The following is a 6,464-nucleotide window of genomic DNA, read 5'->3' on the forward strand; positions in this document are numbered from 1 at the left end:
CAACTGCAATTATTATTATTGTAATCCTTAAATAATTTATGGTTTATTGTTAATTTTATTAGTATTGTTAGCAATGATATATCATATATATGATAAATTTTTAATAGGCTGACGCTAATGCAAACTTATATTGTTTATTATTCTTCTTTAAAGGATTATTTACACCAAGTGAAGCCCTTTATTGTTATCGCCTTCAAGAGATAATCAAATTCATTCTTTTAATGTTCAAAACCCATAAATCCCCGCCACTTCTCTAATCCTAATTTCTTTCACTGCTAAAGCCTTCCATGAGAAACACCTCCATCCGTTGTCGTTGGACCCAATCTCCTCCTCCAAGCAATTTTCAGATCTCATCAAGTTGGAGTAGCCGTCGATGTCCTGAAGCCAGAATCCATCAGTGTTGTCGAGCTGTGTCCACCCGTCAAGTAATTGCGTCGTGAGGTGCTTCTATCTTGCCGTTGATAACTTTCCTCCCGCTGTCGGTAAGCACCATTAGTTGACTTTGTGTGGTTGCTGATTTTCCCATTGAAAGTCCACATATTACTTAACCCTTATTTATGGATTTAGTTTTGTGTCTCCATGATCAAGTTCCTCCATTTGTTACTGTGAGGTTAATTTGAAACCACTAAATAAGAAAAATCAACTTCAAGAAAATATTATTGCCATGCTACACTTGTATAACATATTTGATTCACCAATAATTTGGTTTATCTTTGGTTTGTTGTATTTAGTAGCATTTTTTATTCCTAGTATTTTACTAGCCATTTCATTATCATTAGCAAGAATGTTATATTGTTATCATATCGACAATTGTTGTGTTCTGATGGGAATTGTTTATACTATGCTAATTTAGGAGCATGACAAAAGGGTCTCTTTGCCCTATTTCTCCCTACTTCTTTAGTCAATGCATATTTTTGTCAAATTTTAACATCTTTTTATTTTAGATCATCCAAACTTTGATATCCTTCTAGATTATTGTTTCCGTTCCATTTTCATTTCATATTACGTTAAATTGGTTGTTTATGATGTTATGTGCATCCTTGAATTCAATAAATTATTGTGCCCTTCTTTTTCTTGTCAAAATCATGTTGGATTTCTTGCTATTATATGTTGATTGCTAAAGAATTATTACAATAATGCATATATATTACTGACATCTTCCATATCTTTGAGCTATATTCTTTTGGAATTTGTGCGGGTTAGTAGCTTTGTTTTAGAAGTACTTTTGACAGACATAAAACTTTCTTGTCATAAAATTTCTATTTCTTTTTTTTTCAGTTTAATAATACTATAAGTGATGACCTTTGGTGGTACCCAGTTTATTAAGATGCCCAGTATAGGTCGTTACACAAAGAAATTAAAGTTAAACACAGCATGTCAGCAACCTGAAATAGGATCTACTGCAGCTTCATCCGTGCATCAAGTGGTTTGCCTAATTACCCCGTCCAGTGGTGCTTGTGCTCTCGCAACCCCATCTTTACGCCCCTTTCGACCACCCCGTACCAAACCACTGCCTGCTCCACAGACTTGCATGAATAGTGTTCAAAACTCGAAGCCGGGTGATGAAGACTTAGATCCAGAGGTAGATGGCGGTAGATTCTTTTGAGCAATACGTTGACAACCTGTTTGCTGCATCGGAGGCTCAGAAGTGCAAGGGACACAAAACCACCGAATTTTGGGATGTTAAAACAATTGGCATACAAGAATTTATCCCATTGAATTTTTTATGCTTAATTTTTCTATGATTTCATCGCATCTTGGCAACAATGGCTACTCACATAGACTAATTATGATTTACAGAGTCCGATGGGACATTCAAACAACTTCATTTGAGTGTGAAGGAGGCTATGAAGCCACCTAACAGTAGCAAGATCGTACTCAGGTTCAACGAGAGACTGCAACCAATTGGAAATGACGCTGGTATACAGAATGGCGTTCTCGAATTGCTAGGATCAGACTACACCAAATTCCCAATCTGTGAGAAAGACTGGAGAAAGGTTTGCTCTAGGGACAAGATTTGTAATGAATGTGTAAAGGTAAAACATTATATTTTTGTAGAGTTCCAGAATCTTAGGTTGACACTTACTAATAATTTAATTTTACTGTTGTAGGAAATGTTCCACTTTGAAGAAGATAGTGGAGAAATTATCAAGCGTACAATATTAAAAATGCTAGGAAGGTGATGAGCGGATAATTTATACGCTTTTTGGCATTGTTTTTAGTATGTTTTTAGTAGGATCTAGTTACTTTTAGGGATGTTTTCATTAGTTTTTATGTTAAATTCACATTTCTGGACTTTACTATGAGTTTGTGTGTTTTTCTGTGATTTCAGATATTTTCTGGCTGAAATTGAGGGACTTCAGCAAAAATCAGATTCAGAGGTTGAAGAAGGAATGCTGATGCTGTTGGATTCTGACCTCCCTGCACTCAAAGTGGATTTTCTGGAGCTACAGAACTCAAAATGGCGCGCTTCTAATTGCGTTGGAAAGTAGACATCCAGGGCTTTCCAGCAATATATAATAGTCCATACTTTGGCCGAGTTTAGACGACGTAAAAGGGCGTTGAACGCTAGTTCTACGCTGCTATCTGGAGTTAAACGCCAGAAACAAGTCACAAACCAGAGTTGAACGCCAGAAATACATTACAACCTGGCGTTCAACTCCAGAAAGAGCCTCTGCACGTGTAACATTCAAGCTCAGCCCAAGCACACACCAAGTAGGCCTCGGAAGTGGATTTATGCATCAATTACTTACTACTGTAAACCCTAGTAGCTAGTTTATTATAAATAGGACTTTTTACTATTGTATTAGATATCTTTGATCAGTTGTATGCTATCTTAGATCACGTTTTGGGGGGCTGGCCATCTCGGCCATGCCTGGACCTTTCACTTATGTATTTTTAACGGTAGAGTTTCTACACTCCATAGATTAAGGTGTGGAGCTCTGCTGTTCCTCAAAGATTAATGCAAAGTACTACTGTCTTTCTATTCAATTCAACTTATTCCACTTCTAAGATATCCATTCGCACCCAAGAACATGATGAATGTGATGATTATGTGACGCTCATCAACATTCTCCCTTATGAACGCATGCCTGACAAACACTTTCGTTCTACATGCAAACAAGCTAGAATGAATATCTCTTGGATCTCTTAATCAGGATCTTCGTGGTATAAGTTAGAACCCATGGATGGCCATTTCTGAGGTCTGGAAAGTCTAAACCTTGTCTGTGGTATTTCGAGTAGGATCCGGGAAGGGATGGCTGTGACGTACTTCAAACTCGTGAGTGCTGGGCGTAGTGACAGACGCAAAAGGATAGTAAATACTATTCCAGTATGATCGGGAACCTCAGATGATTAGCCGTGCCGTGACAGAGCATTTGGACCATTTTCACAAGAGGAGGGGATTGTAGCCACTGACAACGGTGATGCCCTTGCATAAAGCTTGCCATGGAAAGGAGTAAGACTGATTGGATGAAGACAGCGGGAAAGCAGAGGTTCAGAGGGACGAAAGCATCTCCATACGCTTATCTGAAATTCTCACCAATGATTTACATAAGTATTTCTATCCTTTGTTTCTATTTAATTAGTATTATTTTCGAAAACTCCATAATCAATTATTATCCGCCTGACTGAGATTTACAAGGTGACCATAGCTTGCTTCATACCAACAATCTCTGTGGGATCGACCTTTACTCACGTAAGGTTTATTACTTGGACGACCCAGTGCACTTGCTGGTTAGTTGTATCGAAGTTGTGACAAATTATGAATTAAGATTAGAGCACCAAGTTTTTGGAGCCATTACCAGAGATCACAATTTCGTGCACCAAGTTTTTGGCGCCGTTGCCGGGGATTGTTCGAGTTTGGACAACTGACGGTTCATCTTGTTGCTCATATTAGGTAATTTTCTTTTTGTTTTATCTTCAAAAATTTTTCAAAAAAATCTTTCAAAAAAATTTCTCCTTTGTTTTCGAAAAAAAAAATTTTTTAAAATAAAAATGTTTTCAAAAATATATTTTTCTTCAGAATTTTTAAGAATGAATTCTAGTGTTTCATGAAGCATGTTGAAGCCTGGCTGGCTGTAAAGCCATATCCAAACTCCTTTGGGATTGGTCTTCAACTAATCACCTCAATGGATGTAATTCCATTCTAAAGCTTGGCTGGCTATTAAGCCATGCCTGACCCCTTGATTGGAGCTTTAGTTTAAAGAGAATAAGATTCCTGGAATTCATATAAAAAATTTTGGAATCCTTATTTTTATTTTTCAAATGATTTTCGAAAAAAATCCAAAAAAAATTATAAAATCATAAAAATCAAAAATATTTTTGTGTTCTTGTTTGAGTCTTGTATCATGTTATAAGTTTGGTGTCAATTGCATGTGCATCTTGCATTTTTCGAAAATAATCATGCATTCATAGTGTTCTTCATGATCTTCAAGTTGTTCTTGGTAAGTCTTCTTGTTTGATCCTTGCATTTGCATGTTTTGTGTCTTTTCTTGTTTTTCATATGCATTCTTGCATTCATAGAGTCTAAACATGAAAGATTTCTAAGTTTGGTGTCTTGCATGTTTTCTTTGCAAAAAAAAAAATTTTCAAAAATGTGTTCTTGATGTTCATCATGATCTTCATAGTGTTCTTGGTGTTCGTCTTGACATTCATAACATTCTTGCATGCATTCATTGTTTTGATCCATAACTTTCATGCATTGCATCATTTTTCTTGTTTTTCTCTCTCATCATAAAAATTCAAAAAAAAATATCTTTCCCTTTTTCTCTCTTAAAATTTCGAAAATTAGATTTGACTTTTTCAAAAAATTTTAAAATCTAGTTGTTTTTAAGAGTCAAATCAAATTTTCAATTTAAAAATCAAATCTTTTTCATTTTTTTAAGTTATTTTCGAAAATTATAAAAATATTTTTCAAAAATCTTTTTCTTAATTTTACATCAAATTTTCGAAAATAACAATAACAATTAATGTTTTGATTCAAAAATTTCAAGTTTGTTACTTGCTTGTTAAGAAAGATTCAAACTTTAAGTTCTAGAATCATATCTTGTGATTTCTTGTGAATCAAGTCATTAATTGTGATTTTAAAAATCAAATCTTTTTCAAAAACTAATTCCAATCATATCTTTTCAAAAATATCTTCTTATCTTATCTTTTTCAAAAAAAATTTGATTTCAAAATATCTTTTCTAACTTCCTAACTTCTTATCTTTTCAAAATTGATTTTCAAAATTTGTTTCAACTAACTAACTAACTTTTTGTTTGTTTCAAAACTACCTAACTAACTCTCTCTCTCTCTAAATTTCGAAAATATCTCCCTCTTTTTCAAAATTTCTTTTTAATTAACTAATTATTTTAATTTTTGATTTTTATTTTCGAAAATTACTAACACTTTTCAAAAATTATTTTCGAAAATCACTAACTCTTTTTCAAAAACTATTTTCGAAAATCCTCTTTCTCCCTCATCTCATTCTATTTATTTATTCATCTACTAACATCTCTTCCTCACTCACCAAATTCGAACCCCCTCTTCTATCTGTGTTCGAATTTTTTCTCTTCTTTTCTTCTTCTACTAACAATAAGGAACCTCTTTACTGTGACATAGAGGATTCCTCTTCTTTTCTTTTTCTCTTCTCTTTCTTATGAGCAGGGACAAAGAAAAAGGCATTCTTGTTGAAGCTGATCCAGAACCTAAAAGGACTCTGAAGAGGAAACTAAGAGAAGCTAAATTACAACAATCCAGAGACAACCTTATTGAAAATTTGGAACAAGTAAAGGAGATGGCAGCCGAACCCAACAACAATAATGCAAGGAGGATGTTTGGTGACTTTACTGCACCTAATTCCAATTTACATGGAAGAAGCATCTCCATTCCTGCCATTGGAGCAAACAACTTTGAGCTGAAACCTCAGCTAGTTTCTCTGATGCAGCAGAACTGCAAGTTTCATGGACTTCCATCTGTAGATCTTTTTCAGTTCTTAACTGAATTCTTGAAGATCTGTGATAGTGTTAAGACCAATGGAGTATATCCTGAAGTCTACAGGCTCATGCTTTTCCCTTTTGCTGTAAGAGACAGAGCTAGAGTGTGGTTGGACTCTCAACCCAGAGATAGCCTGAACTCTTGGGATAAGCTGGTCACGGCTTTCTTAGCCAAATTCTTTCCTCCTCAAAATCTGAGCAAGCTTAGAGTGGATGTTCAAACCTTCAGACAGAAAGAAGGTGAATCCCTCTATGAAGCCTGGAAAAGATACAAACAGCTGATCAAAAAGTGTCCTTCTGACATGCTTTCAGAATGGACCATCCTGGATATATTCTATGATGGTTTAATTTCTCATGGAAGGATCAAAAGCTTCAACAAGGCTTTAATAATGGTGGAAGAAACAAGTTTAGCAATAGCAAGCCTTTTCCATCATCCACTCAGCAACAGACAGAGAATGCTGAGCAGAATCCATCTAGCTTAGCAAA

Source organism: Arachis ipaensis, chromosome B04, assembly GCF_000816755.2.
Source record: "Arachis ipaensis cultivar K30076 chromosome B04, Araip1.1, whole genome shotgun sequence".
Taxonomy (NCBI): Eukaryota; Viridiplantae; Streptophyta; class Magnoliopsida; order Fabales; family Fabaceae; genus Arachis; species Arachis ipaensis.